Here is a 27,217-nt window from a genome sequence, read left to right as displayed (position 1 = left end):
CCCACATCTGTATTTCATGTGGCGCATTCACACGGGATAAGCGAAGCCTCCTGTGATTTTACTCGAATTTACTGACTTATCTCCCGGATATGATGTCAATAGGCTATTGCTTGGAAATGTCTTGTCGTTATTATAGCTGAATGATATATCATAAACAGAAGAATGTTCCTTACAGCATGCTGCCATACATGTCATTCATCTCCATCTAATCATTCGTTTTTGCCCTTCTGATGGTTTTCAGCTTTCTCTTTCTACAAATTGTATAGTTGTATGGTGTATAGCGATATGACCCAGCACCCAAAGTACTATCAAAACACTCAAAAAATAAAAAAGCGCACAGAAAACAAAAACCTTGAAAAAATTATAAACGACCCTGCCAAATCACAAAGATGCGATTCGCACAGGACTAATATTATCACAGGACCTCGGTGTTCTGCGAAATATGGTAGGTCATTTGCAGTCATTTTTACTTTACAAATTACAGACATGGCCAATTCGCACGGGATTAAGGTTGAAATAAATGCAGATACTATATTATATATTATAATATATTGCCCAGCCCTTAGTAAGACTCCTACTAACATCTGGATGCATTACTGAAATCCTGTGATGCTTCATATAAAAAATACTATCTAGTATCTAGTGCTCTTATTTTTAGAGCTGATATCAGTACAACACTAGGCAGTCGGTCAGCAGACGGAACCTTATCTTGAAGTGTCTGATTCATTTCCTCACACAATTTATTACTCATACAATGTTATGGATAAGGCCAGCTTGACTAAGGTTTATATCGGTGTACCACAGCATGACATCACTATGGTGATACTGCATCTGTTATGGTGACACCAGGGCAATAGACAGAAAATCACATGAGAGCACAGATCATGCACAGTCTGACTAGCTGACTTAAGCGCTGATCATTGCAGAATGAGAAATTAACTGTACATTGTGAATGTGCAAACAAATTCAACGAGGAAGAACAGATTATATTTCAAGAGCTAACGCGTGCCTTATAACTTTTCCGAGGTCCATAATTGGTGTGAAAATTGATGAAACTTAACAATGCGACAATGTTTGCAAAGTATTAGTTTTTCGTATTCAGATATAATTATTACATTATCCACATCAATTGTTAATTAATTCTGAGTGTAATTTCAACCAATTTGATTCTTTTAATCATCAAGGAAAATATATGATCAATCACACCATATGGCAGTTCCTGTGTTTAACAGAAAAACAAGATCAAAATTTGACTATTATTCAATTTATCTTTAATGTAATTTTCATTCTTAAACGTTCAGCATGCTATACGGAGCATAGAGTGTAAGAGATTGTTTGTTTTTAACGCCATGCCAGCTTTCATGGCTATTTTCATGATGAGAGATTTTAAAGCTGCAGTCCGTAGCTTTTTTTGGGTTAAAAATTATCCAAAATACATATTTGAGAAAATACATAACCAGCCAGTGTTCAAAACTATCTGCTTGCCTTAGCTCGATTCAAAGCGGTAAGCTTGTAATAATGTTTTTAACTCCAGTGGCACTGGTGGATTTCCGCGGGAGATTCGAGCATGTCTTTGCGTCATTATGTCACATCTGCACACATAAAGAAGGAGTCTCGGCTAGTAGGCTATATTGCGTGTGAGGATGTTGGAGGTGGAGATTTATAGCCTTTTCTCACAGCACTTGATATAATTAAACTTATTAATTTGATGGCGGATCCAGAAAGGTTCAAACGACGATCATCATCAGTGACAACTAGAGATTCACCCGCTGTAAAATGCAATAGACTTCGTTCGGACTTCGGAGTGGCTGGCTACAGAAAAAAAGAGACTGCAACCGGACCCATGCGAAAAAAAGGAGGATACATATCGGAAGGACATTACATGTAGTCAAGCAATGCTGACGTTGTTAACATTAACAATTTGAGAACAAAGTATAATTTGCACGGTTTTGCGTGATATGATAACTTATAAGTGATTGTTAGATTTAATCAGCGCGATTTACTGCAATGTCAGATCCAGAACAAAAGTGGATGTTTCTTACTAGTTCAGAAGACATTTTCCAGGGAAAATTCTTATGTTGGTCATACTTCCAAAAAGAATAATCTGTGATTCTGAAAGACCGTATCCACACCGGCACGGTGACTGACAGCCTCACACTCTCCTCAAACATTGTGTTCATCCGCGCTGTGCCATGTCGAGGGTGTTGAAGTACAACTCACGTAAAGTTGATAATTCCGCGAATGACTCCAATTGCAGATTTCGAACAGAGATGGCGACAAAGAGGAAACACGCAGCTTTAACTCTAAAACTATATTTGGTTTAACTTTGTTAAAAATTTCTTCAAAAAAGTTAACCACATAAAAAAGGTTTCTCACAGGGTTAAAACCAGCACAATAAAAGATGCTTCAATGATAAAGAGTTTTGGCAGAAAAAACATGTTGGTGGAAACTAATTGAACTTCCACACTCTGCGCGAACACTTGGAAAGGCATCTTTAGTGCATATTTATCTAATGTTAACGTTAGAGCGAGCGTCCATTTAAAGTGGCTAACATTAGGCTATTACAAACATGTTTCAAATGATAAACCATGTTTGAGCTCGATGAATGATAGCCGAATGTTTGCCTGCAGAGTTTGCAGTGTCACCTTTGTGGGGTCATCCTTTACCCTCTCGAAATGATCCCACACTCTGGATTTCCAGCCTAACATGATAACCACATGGACCCGCCGTGGAGTTGCTGTTAGCTGTGGAGGGTTTTTTTTTTCTCTGCGAGCAATCAACCAATGCAAATTTAGCTCAACCAAGCCTCTTCTCATTGACTAACATTTGGTCGACTATTAGGGGGCAGCACTAATTGAAACAGTTTTTATGATGCACAAGGCAAAAAAACAGAACACCTCTCCTGTCAATTCTATTGTCACACTCAAAAGCCAAATAACCATCAGAATGTGTTAAATAAATGCTAGTTGGTTGCAAAAGAACAGTATTTGTATACAACTACTGGACATAAACAAATGACTGATGACATTATGGCTTATGGTACCTCTCCATAAGGTAAATGCCAGATGAAGAGGCTAACAAAGTCATGTCCAGTCCAAACGGTGCTTCCGATGATCTTACAATGATTCTCAGTGAGAGACAGACCAACACACATGAACACCGGTCGGAATATCCCCTGGACCCCTGCTATCACCACACACACAAACTAATGGCGGTAGAGAGTTTCGGGATTCTCAATAAGATTACAAAACAGCTATTGGTCTATTCCCTGTTATAGATTACAATGTCAACAACAAACAAAGAGGATTATGACTGTCAAATACAGAAATTAGTTTGACATCACATCCTTCTTGGTCTGACCCGCATCTCCTAACAATCTCTCTTTCTGTGGAGACTGATTAACGGTCGTCCAATAAGACCTTCATTTCCTCCAGTGCCTGCCTTCAGTCTGATAACAACAAGTGAACGAGTATGTGAGGGAGGCAGAGAATGAATATATAATGCTTTTTTATTGGCAATTTGAAGAGCTGTTGAGGCTTTCAGTGGAGGCGTACTGTTGTACGACTGACTCTGCATTCTGAGCAAGAGAGTTATCGCTACTGCTGACTTGGCTTTACATCCACATGCTAAAAAGTCCATATCGCCGCTGTCTGAGAACTTGTATTTTCAAAACAATAAAACTTAGGCTAAGGAAAAAGGCTTTAAGAAATTTTGCACGAATGCAAAAAATAATCCCACTCAAATTCCAAGGAGAAAAGTTACTTTACAAAAAAGAGAGAACTAAACTCACAATTTCACAAATAATTACAGAGACGGCAAGTAAGAAGTTCAATTAAACATGATTTTTTTTTTTTTTTGTAGAAAGAATAAATAGTATTTTCTTGTAAAATGTACTCAAATAATCTTTAAGCAATTTTTAACTGTGCATTTCCTTTTTTTTTTCTCAAAAGTGGTTCTCTTATAATCCATGCTGTATCTGTATGATCACACAACCTAGTTATATTTTAAAGTGGTAATATAGGAGCCTGCATACCATCTTCACACATCTTCACACAGGACATGATGAACTTCCTTGAACTTACAGTAAATCATTCTAGTTAAATTTACAAAAAATTCCCACATTATGAATTAGAATAACCCTTTTCCCCACATATCCTACCTACATCATGCTGGTACTGACATAATCAAATGAATTCCTCAGATACAAGAATGCTTCAGCAAGCCAAAGCATGCTAACACCCATCATAAATACATCATCTCCCTCTCCATTTTCAATCCCCTCACAATTTATGAAAGTTATGTCCGATAAGAGGACGTTTACCAATCATCCTGAGGATCTAGCTGCTGGGGTACACTGTAAAAAATAAAATGCCATTTTTACGGTAAAATACCCGCAGCTGTGGTTACCAGAACTTTACCGTCAAAAATATGGTACAGACGTTATTGGTTTTACAGACTTAACTTAAAATTTACAGTAATAAACCGTATTTCATTATCTGATATAATGTTAATTTACCAACCTATTTATGTATTAATATATGTTTTGTACCATTGTAGTACACTGACAAACAACAATCATCACAGCAGTGATGAAAGTCACATGATAAATCAAAGTTCATCACAAGCAGTTCTTCCACAAGAAAATTATTACTAATATAAAGAAGCTGCACAGTCTCATTCGCACAAACACTAAACAGCATCATGGTAACACACATGACATTTTAAAAATGCAATAAACATTAATTTAACAACATTAAATGTAACATAAAACTCTAATGTACATAACTGATAAGAAAAGAACTAAGAAAACTAAGAAGAAACAGTTATTTCAACAAAAACACATCAAATGTGAAGTGTCACGCGGGGAATTGTGGGAATGTCAATTTACGGTTTTTCACTGTAAATTATACAATGAGTTGTTCTTTTTCACTTTCAAAAACTGTAAATTTAACGGTATTTTACAGTAAAATTACATTAAATGTCCCGTTAGATCTATCACAGTTATTTACCGTATATAGTAAGGAAACTTTCTGTTAACCAATTAACAGTTTTTCACTGTAGCATTTTTACAGTCTTTTACCGTTAAAATCCCGATCATTTTTTACAGTGTACGGGCAAGTTTCTGGAGCCTCATGAATCCAAGACTTTCTGTTTAAACCCCAGCTGGTGAAGAGGTTTATGGGTCACTCTGCACTGTAGAAGTACAGTCAGTCAATGGCTTCACACAATATTTTACAGTGCTGCAGAAAAGACAATATACTACTAGACAATGGCCTCACATTTTTAAGCACATTAAAAGGATATTTCACTCAAAAATGAAAATTCTGTCATCATTTACTCACCCTCGTGTTGTTCCAAACCTGTATGAGTTTTTTTCTGTTGAACACAAAAGAAGATATTTTGAATAATGTTGGTAACCAGAAAGTTGACGGGCCCCATTGAGTTTTGTTTCCTGGTTACCGAGATTCTTCAAAATATCTTATTTTGTGTTCAGCAGAAGAAAGAATTTCATTCAATTTGGAATTTTTGGGTGAACTATCCCTTTAAGTAAATATCTTACAATTTATTTTTGTTTTCTCTGTCCATAACAGAAATGGTTACTGGTGTTTTTTTTAAAACAGGAATGCACCTCAAGGATCAAATTACCATTCAGATGGTTTGTCAAAAAATAGCATGGACATAAACTTTATTTAAAAAAAAAATCTTATAAATATAAGTGTAAAAATACATTATAACCTAAAATATAAATATTTAATACTTTAATATAGTTTACAATATATTTATATTTTAGGTTCAAATTAAATTATCTCATTAATTCACACATAGTATAACCTATATATTAGGTTATATTTTTTTTTTAATTCCATGTCACTTATGTCACTCAATTCAAGTTCAAACGAACTGTATACTATTCCAAGAATTAGAAAATGCTGTGTGAAATCATACTTCACTAAGTATAGAATGTCACATTTGACGTGTCCTGCCAACAACCCAGAAGCATTACAGCGCATTCCAAAACAAATTTCATGCATTTTGGCACTGCAATAATGCACCGTCCTGCAACATTCCATCAAAAAAGTTTGGAGGCAGATATTTAAAATATGACAGTATGTGCCTCTGCATGGCATGTGCTATCATGATCTCAGTAAATAAAACACTTTAATACATTAACTTTTTAATAGGGCTGTAAAATGTATTTATCATAATAAAATAACATCTAACTTAAAAGTTTGTTTACATAATTTGTGTGTACTGTACAGTGTACACACACATATTTATACATATATATATATGTGTGTGTGTGTATATGTTATATACATACACAGACATACAAATATATAATATATAAAATATAATAATATATAGGCACATATATTATGTTAACACAGACTTTTATGTTAGATGCGATTAATCGCGATTAATCATGATTAATCGATTTACAGCCCTGATACTTACTTAACATTTCTGTTCTGTCCCATTATGAGCTGTAATCTGAGCGTAATGGGATATGAAAGAGGTCATTAAGTCTCTGAACTTCTCCAAATATATCATGGTTTAAAATAGATTATGACCTATATGTGGGAGTGTGTGTGTAGACAAAAAAAAGACATCTTAAAGGGAAAAGGGTGGTGGTGGTGGTGGAAGGGGGGTTTCCCAGTCTCGTTTCATAAACAAATCAAGGAATCTTCTTAAAGCCAAGGGCTTTGAGGACCACTGGAGAGAGAAAGAGGATCAGACAAGAAAACCTTCACTTCCTGTTTGCTCAAACCCTTCAGAGACATAGCAGTGGCATTTGTGGTCTGGTCAAGTCTAAAATCCCATCACTTAACTGAAAGGAGAATGTTTATTCCTCTGTGTGAACTTTTCTATACTCTTTGAGTATGTCACTTACTTTAACCACGTGTCCTAATCAGCCATGGCGACAATACGCAACGATTCTACTTTAGAAACGGTTTCTATTTCTGTGACGTCACGGCTGAACAACAAGCAAAATATGCAAATGATAATCAGGTATATGCGCTTTACTTAAATGTCAAAAGTGTCTAATGTAAGTTTGAATAGCAGTTTGAGTGATCTTTTTAAGCCATACTTAAAAGTGACAATGTATAATTCACCTCAGAAACTCGAAACTGTTCAAACTGTGAACTCAATGTGAACAAACAATGTGTATATGACAAAGATTGTTTTAATAATGTTAAAATGGTGCAATATTTATGAATATGATCATGTACATGTCCAGTGCAGATGACAACTACAACAAAAAACACCCACATGCTCTTCCGATTGGCTGTGATTTTTGTTTGCGTTGTTGTCATGTCTTGTAGTCGTGTTGTAGCTGGCGTGGGCAGACAAATTGCTTCTCTCTTGAATCGTATCGCATTGTGTTTGGTTAGGACATGGTCTAAAACCTTATTCATATGTTGCACAGATGTACTTTGTAATTTTATTACATTTTTATTTCAGTGTGCTCGCATCCAGACCAGAGCACGATTAACACATATCCAGACAAACACTCTAATTTTAATAAAAGCATTTCTCGAGCCATTCTGAATCACAGTCATCCTCTATTAATAACTGAGACTCAAACATTGTTTGGAAAGCGAATCAGAATAGCTCCAATACAATACCCATCTATCCAATACAATACCAGCACTATCACACACTGCAGTATGGCCATCACTGGATTCAGGATCTTACGGACTAGCACTAAGGCCCCGTCCACACTAATGCGTTTTCGTTTAAAAACGGAGACCTTTTGCTACGTTTGCACCTCCCGTCCACACTAAAACGGCAAAAACGGAGACCCAAAACGGAGAAGTTTAGAAACGCTGCCGACCCGTTTTTCGTTTTGAATCTCCGGAGGGCGTTTTAAGTGTAGACGGGACAAAACAGAGGACTTTAGAAACGATGACGTAGTAGAGGCTCACGCTCGACTCTATGATTGGGTGTCATCAGTCATGGCGTATATCTTTGCTAGCAGCTGTTGTACAAGTAAATTCTGCATTTTACAGCGCTATAACGGCCTACATGCGCCGGAGTCAAGCTATTATTCGAGCGATCTGTGACAATTCCCGTGTGCAGCGGCGGCGTTGACCGTACATGGAGCGTCGGTTTGGGGTTAACCCAGAGCATGGTGGGATAATTTTATCAATGAAGTTGTGTTTACACCGGCGCGCGCATGCCCAGTGTTGGTGAAAGGTCACGTGATCCGCGTTTTCAGTCGTTTTAATGTGGACGGAGATCAATTCTAATACGCAGCTAAAACGGTGGTGTGGACGGAGATCGTATTCGTTTTAATTATCCGTTTCTAAAGTAAAACGCAGTAGTGTGGATGGGGCCTAAGAATGTGGAGTTTACTGAACACACACACATAATCAGGAGTCCAGCAGGATTTCTGAGATCTTTAGCCAGCGTGACTTTTCTTGAGGTTTTGCCAGCACCACTGGGAGAACATCAAGCAGGATTATTATGCATGAAGACACTCCAGCTCGCTGTGAGTTTCACAGCAACTCTGTATGCCTTTTTCCTACCATATTAGGGTCTGTGTAGCAACAAAACTGATTGTTTTATGTCATCAAAAAATGCACTTGAACAATTAAATAAATGCTTAAACTAATTACCTATAGCTCTGAAAACCTGGCATGTCAATCCTGAAGCTAACAAAGGCTATAATAAATCACTTATCAATTGCAGACTGTCCCATGAGCAGTTCCTTTTTTTTTTTACAGGAAGAAAACTTGGTCACAAGGTGCTGATTCAGAATTTTCTTAAAGAGATTAAAGTCTTCTCTCTTTTTTTTTGTCCATACAGTGAAAGTCAATAGGGTGCAGTCTGCAGTGTTGTTTTGGACCCCATTGACGTTCATTGCATGGATAATAAAGGTTGAAAAATTCTTCAAAAGAAAGCCATATGGCAAGTAGAAATGATGATAAAAAGTTTCATTTTTGGGTGAACAATCCTTTAAAAGAACCGCTTTAGTTTTTTTATTTAACTATTATGAGGAAAAACAACCCACACAAACGGAAATGGATAACTTGACACCTGCACAGGAGAACTGCATACATATTATGATTGCTACATATTCACAGTTATCATGCACCTGTTCGTCAGCACTTGTTTGGGCCTGAGGGACTTGACAGTGTTTGTGGCCTTTGGTACAAATACATCATCGGTTGCAAGCTAATCGCAGACACTCAAGGAGTCGTTGTGGCTTTAAGGTAAAGACAGTCTGGCTCAGAGAGCAGTGCGTGTGGGACATTAGGTTTGTACCGTGTGTTTGTGGCAGACCACACAGCTGTCTTCGAGACAAGAAGGTGTAAGCTGATTAACATAGAGAGCAGACTGGCAAGGTGTAAGTGATCATCACAACACACAGCGCTTTGAACTAGTCAAGAGGATCAAACCATACACACCTGTGACAAACTGAAACTCTTAGGATGACCTCACTGTAATGGTCTCCAGGGGTCAACTGGGATTTTTTTTTTCAATGGATAGCAGAGTGGCGATGGCCAATAAAATAAATATACAAATAATGAACCCCCTCACATACCCTGTGCTGGGTCAATGTAACCCAATGTTGGTAGTCTGTGCCAAACTGGTTAAAATTGGATACATTTGTCAACAGTCATTTTGTGTTCTGTTCTGAGAGAACACTTCCAGAGGGGAAACTTCCTGAATGACATTTAGTTTTGTACTATTACATTCGTATTCCTATCAAATTATTACTGTACAAGGAGGAAATTATTACTGTAGGAAAATGTCTATAGTCTCACTTTTAACCTTTTTGTTTACATGTACTGTATGTCGCCTTCTACAAACGCACCGGATTTGCACTTGGAACTGCTAAGTGAACGACGTGGATGTGATATACACCCACCTAAAGGATTATTAGGAACACCTGTTCAATTTCGCATTAATGCAATTATCTAATCAAGCAATCACATGGCAGTTGCTTCAATGCATTTAGGGGTGTGGTCCTGGTCAAGACAATCTCCTGAAACTCCAAACTGAATGTCAGAATAGGAAAGAAAGGTGATTTAAGCAATTTTGAGCGTGGCATGGGTGTTGGTGCCAGACGGGCCGGTCTGTATTCAGTATTTCACAATCTGCTCAGTTACTGGGATTTTCACGCACAACCATTTCTAGGGTTTACAAAGAATGGTGTGAAAAGGGAAAAACATCCAGTATGCGGCAGTCCTGTGGGCGAAAATGCCTTGTTGATGCTAGAGGTCAGAGGAGAATGGGCCGACTGATTCAAGCTGATAGAAGAGCAACTTTGACTGAAATAACCACTCGTTACAACCGAGGTATGCAGCAAAGCATTTGTGAAGCCACAACACGCACAACCTTGAGGCGGATGGGCTACAACAGCAGAAGACCCCACCGGGTACCACTCACCTCCACTACAAATAGGAAAAAGAGGCTACAATTTGCAAGAGCTCACCAAAATTGGACAGTTGAAGACTGGAAAAATGTTGCCTGGTCTGATGAGTCTCGATTTCTGTTGAGACATTCAGATGGTAGAGTCAGAATTTGGCGTAAACAGAATGAGAAAATGGATCCATCATGCCTTGTTACCACTGTGCAGGCTGGTGGTGGTGGTGTAATGGTGTGGGGGATGTTTTCTTGGCACACTTTAGGCCCCTTAGTGCCAATTGGGCATCGTTTAAATGCCACGGCCTACCTGAGCATTGTTTCTGACCATGTCCATCCCTTTATGGCCACCATGTACCCATCCTCTGATGGCTACTTCCAGCAGGATAATGCACCATGTCACAAAGCTAGAATCATTTCAAATTGGTTTCTTGAACATGACAATGAGTTCACTGTTCTAAAATGGCCCCCACAGTCACCAGATCTCAACCCAATAGAGCATCTTTGGGATGTGGTGGAACGGGAGCTTCGTGCCCTGGATGTGCATCCTACAAATCTCCATCAACTGCAAGATGCTATCCTATCAATATGGGCCAACATTTCTAAAGAATGCTTTCAGCACCTTGTTGAATCAATGCCACGTAGAATTAAGGCAGTTCTGAAGGCGAAAGGGGGTCAAACACAGTATAAGTATGGTGTTCCTAATAATCCTTTAGGTGAGTGTATAATATAAGATTGTCATTTAATGAACTGGAACAGCCTGATACCAGTTTTCTTCCCACAGATTCCCATTGGCTGCTCTAGCTGCTCCTGTCACGTCCTAAAACATATACATTTTATATATAATAATAATAATAATTCATTACATTTATATAGCGCTTTTCTAGGCACTCAAAGCGCTTCACATGGAAGGGGGAATCTCCTCAACCACCACCAATGTGCAGCATCCACTTGGATGATGCGACGGCAGCCATAGTGCGCCAGAACGCTCACCGCACACCAGCTTACTGGTGGAGAGGAGACAGAGTGATGAAGCCAATCAGTGTATATATATATATATATATGGGGATGATTAGGAGGCCATGATGGACAGAGGCCACTGGGCAAATTTGGCCAGGATGCCGGGGTTACACCCCTACTCTTTCGAAAGACATCCTGGGATTTTTAATGACCACAGAGAGTCAGGACCTCGGTTTAACGTCTCATCCGAAGGACGGTGCTCTTTGACAGTATAGTGTCCCCGTCACTATACTGGGGCGTTAGGACCCACACAGACCACAGGGTGAGCACCCCCTGCTGGCCTCACTAACACCTCTTCCAGCAGCAACCTGGTTTTCTCAGAAGGTCTCCCATCCAGGTACTAACCAGGCTCAGCCCTGCTTAGCTTCAGTGGGCAACCAGTCTTGGGCTACAGGGTGATATCGCTGCTGGCTAAAAAATATAAAACCCAACACGCCGGGTCATGTGTTCAGTCTTATATTTACTCAGTTCTGGGTTGCCAAATAACCAAGAAATGTTTGTTTTTAACTAATATTGGCTGATAATGCAATATTAATTGTGACTTTGAATTGCATTGAATTGCCACTGAAAAATCCATATCTACCCGTCACTAATTTTGTTTCCATTCATCCACATCAGATGATAAATTATAAAAAGCAAACAGTTTTTCACAGCACATTCAGATGCACTACCGTCTAATGTTTATGTCTTGGGCTAGCACATTAACGTTATTCTGATCTTGAAAACTTTCAGGTACCCTGCGTCACAGTTTGTGAGTCCCGTGCGTGTGAATGCGCCTTAGGGAGAGAGTGAGTCACCCAGTCCAGATGCTCCGTCTCTCCTGTACCGACTCAGTAATAACAGTCTTCTCTCTCTCTACGTAATGATACACTCCAGAAATACACAGCGTACTATACACAGCCTACCTTGGAATTACACAGTATGCTAGGCCAAATACAACTCAACAACATATTTTTGAAATACACAGACTCGGAGCCATGATGCATGTTGTGGATGTTGTTCAATGACACATTGCCATGGCAACCCTATAATGACAATGTCAGTTTAAACACATGGTCATGCTGGGTCGTACTCATCGCGCCAAGATTATTGTACCCAGCAAATACTACATGAATGGCACGCTTATATTGTGAAACATCTAGACATTGCTCAACATTCCAGCATTGTGTAACAACTCACCGCACACTCTCAGGTGTGTTTACTCCCATTTGATGAGTATGAAAGGAAGCCAAAAATAACAGGTGACTTAGTCAAGTACTTTATCTTTAGCAAACAAGAACTTTAACTCACCTGAAAATTATTTTTCTCGGAATCAGAAACATCTGTCTTCAGCATATTTGACATTTTTACGGAGACATTTACTGTATATAGCTGTACATAAATTCTCTCTCAATAAGCCTTTGTGACTATTCAGTATATCTCACTATTTATGCATTTTCTAAAACATTTCTTAATTTTTATTATTTACCTAAATACATACACTACAATTCAAAAGATTTTTTCATTTAGCGAGGATACATTAAATAGATAAAAACTGACAGTAAAGACATTTAAATTGTTTAAAAAACGTAATAATGAAGTTTCTATTGATCCTAGTAAAGAATCCTGGAAAAATGTATCACGGTTTCCAAAAAAATATTAAGCCGCACAACTGTTTTCAACGTTGACAGTAATAAGAAATGTTTCATATTAATGATATCTGAAGGATCATGTGACACTGAAGACTGGAGTAATGATTCTGAAAATTCAGCTTTGCCAAAAATAAATTACATTTTAAAATATATTCAAATAGAAAATGTTAAAATAACTAAAATTTTATTTAAAATGTAACACTTCAGTGCAGAAAAAAAACAAAACAATCCAGACATCTGTTTGTCTCTTCTTCACAATGATATCATCATAACCACCCGCACAATCATTAGGGACGCTGAGAATTCATTTCTCTACTCAGTCAGAAAACTTATTGTGGGTGTGGGTAGGACGGTTGCTGCACAGACGGATGGGTGGGAGCTCTGGACGAGGTAATGAGAGAAAGAAAAGTTAAATGAGGATTTAATGACTAAACCATTCTGAAAAATCTCTCTTGGCTGCAAGATATGCAGTACTGTGTGGTAAGTAACTGCACGACACAGCAAAGTTATATGCACAAGTTACATATTACCTCTCCCGAGCATTATTGTTTCACAAATCAAAATAATATCTCACTTCGAGAAATGAAGGATAATCTTCTTCGACTATGTGTACAGCAGTGTGTTGTTGACGGCACTTTGTTTCCAAACACATGAGGGTTAATCTGCATTTGGTTAACTGTAGAGCTAGGCTCTCACAGTGCTGTCATACTTCATAGACATCACCATCCCCACTGAACAGCGCTGTAGTTTAAGCAGCTTCCTGTTTATCCAAGAGATAGGACTGACACAACTATGCTGGAGTTTCCTGCAGTCACACAGCCAGAGACTGAGCTGTGGGCTGTCTTCTGAAACAGAGCAAACTGAGTTACAATACCTAAAAATTCAAACAGACCACTAAAAACCTTTTTTGACGAGTCAGACTAAATGGTCGCAAATGTGACAAAAAAATAAAAATGTGCGACAATAATTCAAAATGCAGTCTCAATTGGTACACTCAGGAAAACTTGTGCTCAGATGCAGTTTTATCATTTTGTTAGAGTGCCGGTCCGGACAATATTTCATGCATGCAATAACAAACAGCATGGCCTGTGATGTTCGATTAGCCAGAAAATGAATCTGGTTCAATCAGTGACAAAGATTCATGAAACATGAAGTGTCTCAAACTCACCTGTGAGTTAGCAGTTTGAATCAGATTTACGGAGTGAATTATTCAGAGCCATTATTTAGTTCTCTACTGACTCTCTCACTGAACTTCAAAGTCATGACTCATTTTTATGCCAGAATGGTATTTACAACATAGGCTAGGCTCAATTGTAAAAATGTGCCTCTACATTTTTGTACAAAAACATACCAATATCGCTGTATATTTATACTATACATATACATTTTGAGTTGAAATCAACAGATCATCAATTAATAAAGACTTATTTTCTCACAAGAAAACAGTGAAAACACAAGTCACATTAAAAGAGCTGAAAGCAAGCTAAAATGGGATTATATTTTATCCCACGTTTGATTTTGTTAGCACTGCTGGTTAGGTTTAGTGTTGGGTTTAGTGTAGGTGGTAAGCTATTTTCAAACGCAATAGAGAATTAACCTTTTAGCGCAAACTTGCTGAACATTTTATATTCCCGAACTGCTATGATATGTATAACAACAAACGTAATAAAACATTGCTAGATTCACGTTCATCACGATATTTCACTTTGCAATCATTTTGCAGAAATGTTTAAACAGGCACATTTTTCCCAATGAGCCACAGTTGGGTATTTATATGGCACAAATACAATCAACGACAGCATTAAACCAGAAATAATTTACTATATACAACTAGAACCACTAGTTTATATAAATTGCCATAGTCTATATCATCACAGTAGTTGTTTTTGTTAGAAGCTAAAGTAATAAGCTATAAACTCAGTGAACTTAAGTATTTCTGAACAACCATCTTTGAGTGATTCTCAATAAATATAAAAAAGTCATTTGGCACTTTTTTATCTGGAGCCCTGCGGGTATATTGCTTGGAACATTCACTGGACCGAGTCGACGCTCTGATCAGGGGTGAGTTGGGAAAAAAAAGTGTTGTGTAAAAATGAACACCACCCACAGTGGAGGCACACATGCAATCAAACAAATTAACCATTGATAATGACATGCCACACAAACTACAGTAGGAGGTCTTGTGTGCACTGCATATGCTGTGTCTAAACAAGGAGGACAGTGTGCATTATCAGTCTCTGTGAAGGTATAACACAGAATGAGACTTTTATATCATTATAGTCTCAAACTAACCACTGCCATTTGAGCTGGTTAGGAGGAAGAAAAATGGAAAAAGTTTGTGTTCTGCAAGAAGAGCATTCAAACTTCAGGCAGCCGCAACATTACCGGTGAATAACACGCATGCAGGTGCAGAAGACTGGACGAATCATTTGTAACCTCCCACACAGATCCAGACACTCATTTCAAGACGCGCTGGCTTCCTCTGCAACTAGTGGCTGTCTGACCGACAGGAAGAAAAACTAATGCACTATCTGCTTTCCCGAGGAGGAAGAGAAAGCATAAGATAAAAGGCTAAATAGATCCTGGCAGGCAGCTAACCTACATTCATTTCTGAGAAACAGAATCCCACAACTTTTGCGCTCCCAAATCACTATCCTTCTGGATTCTATCTAGTCTTGAAGAGTAAATCAGGTAACACAGATTTTATTTTAAGCCAGAAGCGTGATAGTAACTGTAGTGGGTTTTTGCAGCAGCCAGTAAATAGTCAACTGGTCCTTCCTCAAGGCGTGTCTATTTTCAGAATGGTCAGCCAGGACAGACAGTCTTTCCTCTGGGGGGAAGGACGTGCACGTCTTTGTGAGGAAACAGAATGAAAACGAAAATAAGCAGGAGAGAGTTTATACAGAAAAAAGTGAAGGGAAAAACTGCATGTGCATTGCTTTCTGACTTAGTAAAGACAGAATTCGGTTGGATTGAATATAAATAAGTTACTTAATAAAGACTTGGAATTACAGTACACATCTCACACACTGTTTGAATGAGCTTATATGATGCAACTTAAAAGAGACCTCAAAATAGACCGTATTAAGCAAATATCCAACAAGAAAAAAAAATTAAAAGGAAAATATGCACTAAACCACTAAATATCACATTTAAGTTGATTTACAGACTTTATAAACAAAGTAACAAAATAACTACGACAGTATGACATGCAGCACACTTTTGCTTGATCACTTTCATGGCTGTTCTTGATCAAATCATTAGCTAAATTAGGCCCCTTCATGTCGGTCCAGGTCTGCACAAAGGACAGATTGTGTGGCCCGTGGTGCTGCCCACAAGGCTTTGAGTTTTCCAAAAAGAAGTGTTCCCACACTCTTCACAGAAACTATGACTGCTAGTATAGCAACACGGCCTAATACAGTTAGGAGAGTCAGCAAATCTCACGTGCAAGTTCATAAATAGCACAGCACACAAAGAACTGGAAGTCAAGACACAGCCACGTCAAAGGAACGAAGACATTTTGCCTATTCTGTTGTTCCGTGTCATGTGGACCGGATACTAGAATGCCTGTATGAAGTTTTAGGATGGGCAAAGGCAATAGCTCTTTAGACAAGAGTCCATTGAGGGACCTAAACAAACTTCCAAGTGGGACACTGATGACTTAAAATTATGGCTGCACAGATATTAGGATTTTGTCCAAACAGATAATTATTTTCATGCTGTGATGATGATGATGATTGATAAATGTTGAATTTGTCTAAAATTTTAAATTAATGACTAAAATGAATCATTTTAAATGCCACAAGTGAATTTAGCCATCATTATAATGTACAGTATGAGAAATGGATATTCATTTTTTGGAGACAAATAAAAAAAAATGTTTTTAAACTTAAATGCAGCAGACAAAATACTGTGTAGACTACATACATGTTTTAACAAATTCATGAACATTGAGGGGTCTTGGAGGCAGGAAGGTTGAGAACCACAATTTTAGGCTATCTAAAATGGTATCAGTGGGCTTGAAAATCGTTCACTGAACTGACAGCACACATCATGGTGCACATCTCCTTTTCCACAACAAACTAAATGTGTCAGTTTGTATTGTACAAAGTTGTTTACAAGCATCAATAAACCTAGTAATCCAGAAAAGTGAAACATATACTCCAAAGTAACATAAATAGGTTATTAGAGCCAGCATTCCCTAGCATGTACAAGGGGAAAAGAATCAGAGGGATTAGGTTGTGCAGGATTAGCTTCATGGGATATTCTCTAAAGCAACTGAGTGGCTATGAGCAAGACGTGCAGAGTGAAAGAACGGCTTCAAAGCAATAACACAAAGTGCCTGACGGTGTCTTTCCGCTATGTAATTCCTGACTATTTATATCCGAGGTTACATCTTTTACACACATATGCCAAACAAAGGTTTCTTTGTCATCTGGGCTGAGGGCTCACTCCTAGTCCTCCATGCCATGTTATGAGAAAGTCTATCACACTGCCCTGCACATCCATTTGCAAAATTACAACCAAAAAAAAAAAAAAAACACGAATAATCACATTTTACACCGCGTACGCACTCAGTTTTACCAGGTTGCTCAAAATACATTGCCATAGACTCATTCTGCGTTGGCATTATACTTTACTACCAATTGTATATTTCCACTTGAGATTTTTAAGTACACGTGACGCTTAAATAAGCACCGAATATACTATATACAGGTCCGTATATACCACATAAACGTCGTTAAAATAAATGAATGAAAGAGGAAACTACATACATGTCTGTCAGGGTTGGTATCATCGATGTGTAAATCCAAATCTTTCAATCCGCGCGCTGATACTTTCAACGTAATGGATGGCGCGAGCAAGTTTCTCGCGCAAGACGTACAAATTATAATATATCCTCGATTTATGCACTGTGTATCCTCAATTCACTGCATAGGCAACACACGGCGAGCCATGTCACTTTCTCCCTCTGAAGGAAAGGCTGTAGGCTGGGTCCTGTCGTTATCTCGTAAGGGGTGTGGACAAAACACATGCAAATGAAAAGACGTCCATCCCCGGCGTGTCCACTTCACACCCCGGCCAGCATGGAGGGAGTATCGAGGTACCTTATTTCATTGGGGAGAATAAGAGGGTGGTGAAGCTGGAAAAAAAAAATCATGCTGGGGAATGTTACATTTTCTTTACAGTCAGGGCAACTGTGCACACGCACTTTGACTAATAAATACACTTAATGCTGCACAAGCCCCGTTCCAAACGAAGAGGGGGGAAGGGACAAGGGGAGGGACAAAGATTTGAGCTTTTCCTGGCCTCTTTCAGTGAAACCCAAAGATGTGAATTACACCCCTCACCCTCCCAGCAACATCATCACAATGGGTACAAACTGACATCAGGTTCTTAATCTCTATTGTTCCCTCTCAGTGTTTATGTATATACCATTATTGAGTATTAAACAGTTGTTTAATTATTGATATGCTGCTAAAATATATGCACAAAAAAACAACAACACTCATCATGCAGTGTATTGAACCGCCATGTCATAAAGTGGTGATTCCCAAACTGAGATACTTTCTAATTTTGTTAAATCAATAAATCATAATACAATAAAAACAAAGCAAATTCGGGTGTCATTGTTTGATAGATAGATTTTGTAATGGATATTAAACAATATTATTGATAAAGCTAAATAATATTCATTTTAATATAAATGAAAAGGAACAGGTTTTTGGTTTGGTTATGGCTAGCTGTGAGGGTACATAAGACTAAAATGTTAGGAAATATTGTTATAAAGTATTTGTGAATTTAAAATGTAGGCTATAATTTACTATTACCAAATTAACACATTTTATCCAACATATAAACATATAAATAGGCAATAGTGGATAAGCTCCTGATGAGGAGTGCAGCTACAGGTTCAGTTATAGGCTAAAGTGGCTGCAAGGCAATTATAACATGGGCTATAGATAGAAACGTTGTAAAGTTAGAGTGTGAGAAACAGAGATGATTCTAGGAAGGACATTTTCTTGAATGTTTAAGGGCAAAGTTTAAACCACTACCATGTTAATATTATGCAAACCTTTTTTTACTGTGTCACTAGAATTGTCTACCTCAATAAAATGATAGCTAATGCTCCTCTGATTCAAGCCATAGGTGTAAATTACTTTCTTCTTCGCTTCAGAAGGCCTTATTTAACCCCCTGGGGCCGTATGGATTACTTTTATGATGGATGGATGCGCTTTTTTTGGGCTTCAATATCTGTGGTACCAGTCACTCCCATTACAAAGCTGGCAAGAGCCAAGATATTTTTTTATGTAACTCTGATTGTGTTTGGCTGAAAGAAGAAAGTCAAGTCAAATACACTGATGGCTTGAGGGTGAGTAAATTATGGGATAACTTTTCATTTTTGGGTGAACTAACCCAAAGAAGATGTGAATGGTCTCATAGGTCATGGTTGTTGCTGCGGCAACATTGCCGGTGATACAGAAGGTGATGTCAGCATCTGTTTGAAGAGAGGCTTGTCGTGGCCACCTGCCAGCAAAAGATAGGCTTGGGACTGAAGAGAGGGATCAATGGTGGCTACCCATTTACCCCTCCCTATTTGCCCCCTATTCAAACCCAGCCAGCCATTATCTATATAAATTCTGAATTCACTACCCTTAATCAATGTAGTACGCCCCTCTCCCCTCTCCAAATCACCCCAATGTGGGTTAGCCTTGCCAAGAGCACTACAAAGTATTCACTGCCCAGGGCTAAAGCATGGCACCTAAATTATGTAATTAGGCTGCAGAATCTAGAACGAAATCCAGGCCATTTGCAAGATGTGCAAGACCGTCATCATTCAGACTTTAACCATATAATAACCCCTGAATAAAATTGAGTTTTTTTCCTCCTTGACTAGAGCTCCATATTCTCATCATACTATATATGAGCCATAAAAGCCTGATGAATTAAATATGATAGACAACAAAAACACACATGCAAACATTTTTTAGACTTTGCCTAAAGCAGAGGTATCCAATCCTGCTCTTTGAGAGCCAATAGCCCGCAGAATTTAGCTCCAACCAGCTCCAACAGACTTGCCTGAAAGTTTCTAGTCGCTGCGTCCAAATATCGAATATTTCCTTACTATATGGTATGCGAAAAACAGTACACCAACAGACCAGAGTAGTATGTCCGAATGCATATTCGAAAAACCGTAGTGGAAAAATCCCCTGATGACCTACTACTTCTGGTGAGATTCTGTGCATTGGATGGACACTTTACTATCCCATGAGGCCACGGGAGAGGATTTGTGAATGAAAGTGAAGCGACGCAACTGACGCTGGTAGGTCATCTCATGTGACCGTAACAACATGGCGGATGTAGTACGTCCGAATTTCATTCATGCTACTACCCACATTCATTTTATATAGAATGTGTTTTTTAATGGTCACAAAGTATATTCAAATTTAAATGTAGTACCTTCTCAGACAGTATGCGATTTTGGATGCAGCGAGCGAGTCTAAAGGCTTTGAATAGCTGGTTCAGGTGTGTTTAATTAGGGTTGGAGCTAAACTCTTCAGGACAGTGGCCCTCCAGGAGCAGATTAGAACACCTGTGGTCTAAAGGTTCAATAAACTGTTTATTTATAATAATAAAAAAATAGAATTTTCTGACTTTTATTTCATATTTCAGGCATCACATGCAGGTAATAGATACCGCTAGATGGGTGTAAATGAATAAATATCTTATGTTTTGGTTCAACTTTTTATGTCTTTAGTTTACACATATTCCTTTTTCTACTCGTGTTTTAGGGTCAGATGAGCCTAGAGTTGCTGCTGTCTGGCTGTCAATCACATCTTCCCCCTCCCTCCCCATCTTCATGCTCATTAACCCCTGAACCCCAGTGCGTGCAACCGGCCTCTCAGACTCCCTGTGGGAATATCCACAGTTTAAGAAGGGGGCAACGTTTGATCATCACTTTCTTTACTTCCTTTCTCTCTTTCTTGTCCTCGTTTGGTTTTTTTATTGGCTAGTGAGTTTTTTAGACGTCTCACTCACTACACACAAAAAAAACTGACCCTGAATTATAATGCGAAACATGTGCCTTTTGAAGCAAGGATGTGCCAAAAGTTGGCATGTTCCAAACCTGTATGAGTTTCTTTCTTCTGTTGAACACAAAAGAAGATATTTTAAAGAATGTTGGTAACCAGACAGTTGACAGCACCCATTGACTTAGGAAAAAATAATAGGCTACTAATCAATCGGTGCCATCAACTGTCTGGTTACCAACACTCTTGATCTGATATTTACAGTATATTTTCAGTTATACAGTATATTTATAAACATGTCAAGTCGTTCTTTCCATTTCTCTGCATCCCCTGTCCTTCATTTCTCATGTATTTTGGCCTAGGGCTGGCATGTATGACTGGGAGGGTGTGTTTGTGAGTGGGTTTTTTGGGGGCAAGGGCTGAAAGCAATGCTCATAGAATTAATTTCTATCACCGCAGCAAACCAAAAGCTTCTAAAAGGGTATAAAAAGCAATCAAACAGATGAAAGGCATGCGTATAAATGTAAAAAGCAAGGGTGAAGCACATCAGCAAACAGCAAAAACACCTGATAAATTGTTTATTTATCTATTTACTGCTTAGCTCAGACATTGACATCACAGCTCTGGAAGCCACTCCTTTCTTTCCAAACCAAGCTCCATTTCTCTGACATTTTCTCAGTCCACATTTCCACTGTTCAGAAGTGAAATGGAGGTCATTTTTGGGCAGAGAGTTTTTTGTTTAGCCATCTCAGGAAGCTTTTTAGCATTTGTCAGCTACCCTTATAGAGAGCCCACCCACTCACCAACCATAACATGCTGACCCACACAAAAGAAAGAGAAATGCGAACTAACCCACACACACTACATACCACCTGTTCACTCCATCTGCTACTCTGGCATTTCATAACATGCACGCACATATCACACATAACAAGCACGCCAACATATCGGACTTCACGCTAACAAGTCCATAAAATACACATAGGTTTGATTGCTGAAGGAAATCTCAGATTGGAACTGTGTGATAAAATCATACCCGGAGGCATGAGGAGGTCTAATTGGGTCAGGCATCTCCAAAGATTTAATTTTGGGGCGAGAGTACAGTACAGTCATTTACATGGACTCGAGTAAGAACTAGAGTGGTATAATGGGTTTGGTGTTGTTGTTTTAGTCTATTCTCTTGGGCCTAGCTAGCTATTCATCTTTGAAAATAGTGGTACTTTAGTCAAGGCAAAACCTTTATGTGCCACTGTAGTGCAGCTAGTCGTTAAGACTAGACAATTCTAATAAAGGACTTAGGACATAAGAAGTGGACTTACTTATTCATGTTCCATGAAAATATACTGTAAATGTCAGATCAAGAGTGTTGGTAACCAGACAGTTGATGGCACCAATTAATTTCAGTAATATTATTTTTTCCTACAGTGGAAGTCAATGGGTGCTGTCAGCTGTCTGGTTACCAACATTCTTTAAATCATGTGACCCTTGACCACAAAACCAGTCACATGGGTAATTTTGAAAATCTAAACATTGAGAAAACCGCCTTTAAAGTTAAAATTTTAAAGTAAAAATTATTCCAAACTTTTAAGTGGACCTCATTTAATAAAATTCTATGATGTGACTCCTTTAATAACTAATAAAAGTAAGATCAGTTGTAACAGTCAATCACTTTACACTGTGCCAATGTTATGGGCAGTTTATTTCAGGATGTACTCTATAAATGTCTCTCCAAATGACCAACCCCCGGCCGCCACTCTTGAGACCTTCAGGCAGGACACAAGACCCAGTGGGTGAATCTTGACCCTTCGGCCCAGTTAATCTGTCTTTTCTAGCCTAAATTCCTCTTAGATTAAAGCAGGGTGGGACCCTGCCGACCGGGTCATGATAATATGCTGATTGGTCCCTTCCCCTGGGCATGCTGCTCAGCAGGCGGATAGGAAGTGTGAGTGATGGCATCTCGTGTGAGGATGTAAACTCACTATTTTGCTTTCCAATCTCTGTGAGTTACATGCTCTCCTGGTAGATGTATAAATTCACATTTTTGTACCCCCTTAGCCACAGTTCGGTTTTGACAAGGAAATTTCTACCTAGAGTTGGACACAGATAGTGTCCGGTGGTGGGCACATGGAGTGCAGCCAATATCACAAATGCGAGTTTATGGCGCGAGGTCCAGATCCAGGCCCGGTAATTAAACTCCAACAAAAGGTTTCTCATTCAGGGCTCATTTTAATGCTCCTATTGATAGCTATGAAAGTCTGCTGAGTGTCTATTATCCTGAGAAAAGTGATTGTAATGAAAAAGAGAGGGAGAGGGGGGAGGATAGGGAGAAGTGAAGGCAGAAGTGAAAGAGAAAGTGATGAGTGAAAGCAAAGCCCGCATTGGGGATGCAAGAACATGGCTGGCAATGAGCTCATACACATTGTTTCTTTTTGCGTAAGCTGACCCACTTGGTTAGATTCATTCTGAAGTGTAAGAAAGAGAAAAAGAAAACGAGAACGGGAGAGAATGAAGCACAAGAGTGATCCTCAGTATATTCAGTTTAAAAATGTAAATCCGATGGCTTCAACTCTTCCTTGGTGAAAATTAAAGCTGAAGTGTGTAAATTTGTTTTTGATGTTAAAATACTTTACTATTCCATATTTATTCTGCAGAGACAGCTACAGTGGCTGCAGAAGCTATCCAGATACTCAAGTCACTATTAAAAATGTATGAATATCTTTAAATAATATAACAAAATCAAACTGAGTGGTGAAGGTAGTTCTGAGATGAGCTCTCTAGAATAATTTGTTTGCAGATGCCACTTTGATATTTTGTTATTCAATGTTGGTAATTTTAGACATTTTTAACTGTGACTTGCCCAGAAATGTCCAAATTCCTTTTGGGACTGCTGTATATGTTATATGTTATGCTTGTAAATTGATTTTCCTTAAATGTGCATCTCACTGTGATGCTATAAAAATATTATTTTGACTGTCATAACCAGCTGGGCTGCATTCAAAATAGCATACTATTAGTAATAGACATGTTCATGACCCCTATTTATATTATTACACACACACACACACACACACACAAAAAGTTCTGTCATGAAACTCTAGATGGCGCAGGCTGAATGGTCCTCAACTCAATCTTCTTGTAATCACATCATTCTCAGCTGATTGGTTTCATGCCTTTTCAGAAACCCTCCACCTTCCCCAGCTCCACCTGTCTAAATCTGCTATGGTAATTCATGTATGCTATATTATACAGCAGCAGCATACCTAATGCTCACAGCAGCGTGTCGTGTATGTATTGGCTGTAGCAGGTCTCTGTTAGCCTGGTTAAAACCAGACCATTCTCAGTTGTAACTGAAATCTAAATTTGCCAGAAGTTGTCTGGGTTTTCCCAGGCTAGGTCTCTGTACTTGCTCTGCAGAAGCAGCAATAACAGCAACAGCAGCAGCGTAGCAGATCTATTCTGCCAATACCAAACATATTAACATTGTCATATCCATTATTACCATGCCACACACTCAGAGAGTTGTCATGATACACACACAGAAAATAATTACAAATATTAAATAAAATATATAAAGCAAATTATAACAAATTAAATGAAACAGTTAATATTGTATGCAATTTACAGTTGTAATACATTCAGCTGCTTTATGGAAATAACATTTTCAAATATTTTTTTAAATATTTCGGATTTTTAAAACGCTGCGTCAAGTTAAAATAAGTGATTTGAACAAGTTTCAGCGTTGCATCTTGCATTTTTAAATGCAAGAACGCAGTCTGTTTGAACCATCAAGACATTTATTTAATTCCTGCTGCCATCATGTGAAGAGATAAGTTCCTCTTTTCACACTCTTCACGTAGAGCCGCTTCCGTCTACTGCTCAAGAGTCGCACGACCAGTGTCCCATCAGACAGGCACTAAAAAAGCTCCAAATAGTGCATTTCTGCCCTGTCAAACAAGGCAGGATACACAAAGAATGCATTTGTATATATTTCTTTCTTTATTCTGGGACCATTTCCTAGTGATGCGGTGTTTCCTGTTCACTCTGAACTGTAATGCCTTAAAAAGCCTGTTTGTCATTTCGCTGGCTGCACTGACAGCCATATATGGAAGGAAACTGACGAAAAAAATTATAGATGCAGCATCTCTCCACTTTGTTAAAGAGTGTCTAACAGCCAGCTTTACATGGCTTTTATATATGTTGAATTGAAAAACTGGTATTTTACTAGACTGTGAAAGAGAATGTCACTGGATTAGATTTTTTTTCTTTGGTTAATAAATAATGCTGCTCCGACTATATCCTACCCCAACTTTCCCTTGCTGCAACCAGCGCTACCAGTATCTTTTTTCTATCTGTCAATTATGTGGTAGATCATTTTCTTACAGAGAGAGAGAGAGAGAGAGAGAGAGAGAGAGAGAGAGAGAGAGAGAGAGAGAGAGAGAGAGAGAGAGAGAGAGAGAGAGAGAGAGAGAGAGAGAGAGAGAGAGATGGTAAAAGAGAGAGGTTTCCCTGCAGGCAGGAGACGATGAATGTTATCTTTCTCTTCCCACAATAGAATGTCTCACTCCCTTCCACAAAGCCTCCTTTGTGATCAGTTGAATGGGCAGATGTTGTGTTGTTGTAGTTGTTTTCATTTACTAAAGGTGCTTTTTGTCCTGTAATTGTTTCTCTTTCCACTTACATCACACATATAAACAGCTGAGCTTTTCTTGGACCCCACATGACATGCCAATTGCTTCTGCCTCTGACAGAGGTAGGGAGAATCACATACTGGTGGAATATTATTCAAAGTTGTTTCTAAACCAGATACTCTGTTTTTCACACAAGTAAAGGTGAAAACAGGACAGACAACGACCACATGAGTGTGTATGTAAATGCTTTACAAGTGTATATAGTGTAGAGAAGAAGAACAGAGAGAGAAAAAACAGGAGCATATGTCAAACATATGAGGCTCATCATGACCCCATCCTACAAAAGCAGTAACACTTGAAACAAAACAGATCTAAGAATCCTGATTCAACACTTCCCTCCACTGGACAATATAAGCAGTGCATGCAGTATCACGTGTTCAATGGGAAGCACTGCCTGGCACTATCATGACCCCCATAAACCCTGAATAAAGAGAGGCTGGAAACATACTTACAAATAGCTAACAGATACCTCACACTGATTTTCATAATTAAATTAAGAATAAAAAAAATCAATAATTGTATTTGCACTAATGCTACACTCAAGGCACTGTATACTGCATACTACCACATACTGTAATAGTATTACAATTTAAAATAGCTGTTTTCTATTATAATATATTTTCAAATGTCATTTATTTCTGTGATGGCAAAGCTGAATTTTCAGCATCATTACTCTAGTCTTCAGTGTCACATGATCCTTCAGAAATCAGCATGTATTTGAAATCCATTTTGATCAATTTAATGCATCCTTGCTGAATAAAAGTATTCATTTCCTTGAGAGAAAAAATCGTACTGTTACTGACCCCGAATTTTGAACGGTAGTGTAAGTATTATTTTAAACAGTATTATTCCACATGTCACATAACATTAACTGTGTTTGTCATCTAGTCAAAAAGCTGCAGCATTTATTCATTGTCCAAACTGCCCTTTTATCAGGAAGTGTAAAGGCCAACACAGACATTAATAAACAGCAGGGCAGAGGGGAAAATGACCAAACGTTTCCTGTCATTGTACTGCACATATCACTCAAAGCTCTATTCTGCTTCATGTGTCTCCTAGTGTTCAGTGGCGAAAACAAACAATGTCATGGGATATTTTTATCCCAGAGAAACTAGTTTCTGTTTCTGTGGTGGTAAAGTCACCATCAAGTCCTTCTTGGAAAAGGTGGAGAGCCAGGCATGCTAAGTTTAGACTGGCAAAGTGTGTTTTGATTAAATGAATCCTTAGTGTGACAGGTACTCCGACATTTTGAGTTTGTATGGAATCTTTTATTATAAAAAAGTTCTCGAAATGATGTCTAGGATAATTGCTGCTTGATTTATGCTCGATTCTAATGTACAACTTTTATTTTGATTATAAAGTCTCTGCTCATGACTACTAATACATAAATGAACAACATTTAAGTTTGTAATGTGTTTCATAACGCTTCTGCGAGTGAGTTTGTCAGTTTATGGAAGGAGGAAGCGCATCAAAG

General features: G+C 38.4%; 1 protein-coding gene across 2 annotated transcripts in view; it reads right to left on the bottom strand.

Moving 5' to 3' along the window:
• ripor1 (RHO family interacting cell polarization regulator 1) overlaps positions 1-27,217 on the bottom strand; it is an 81,509-nt gene that overhangs the window by 38,700 nt on the left and 15,592 nt on the right. The window contains exon 1 of one of the 2 annotated variants that reach the window (XM_056255111.1): positions 17,801-18,067. The exons of the other annotated variant lie outside the window; for it this stretch is intronic. The gene's annotated coding sequence lies outside the window, so the exon portion shown is untranslated. Of the gene's footprint in view, positions 1-17,800; positions 18,068-27,217 lie in introns of those variants that run through there. 2 annotated transcript variants of the gene reach the window in all.

The sequence above is a fragment of the Rhinichthys klamathensis genome, unplaced genomic scaffold, assembly GCF_029890125.1.
Source record: "Rhinichthys klamathensis goyatoka isolate OS25496 unplaced genomic scaffold, OSU_Roscu_1.1 h1tg000005l_1, whole genome shotgun sequence".
Taxonomy (NCBI): Eukaryota; Metazoa; Chordata; class Actinopteri; order Cypriniformes; family Leuciscidae; genus Rhinichthys; species Rhinichthys klamathensis.
This window is presented reverse-complemented; position numbering and strand designations above follow the sequence as displayed.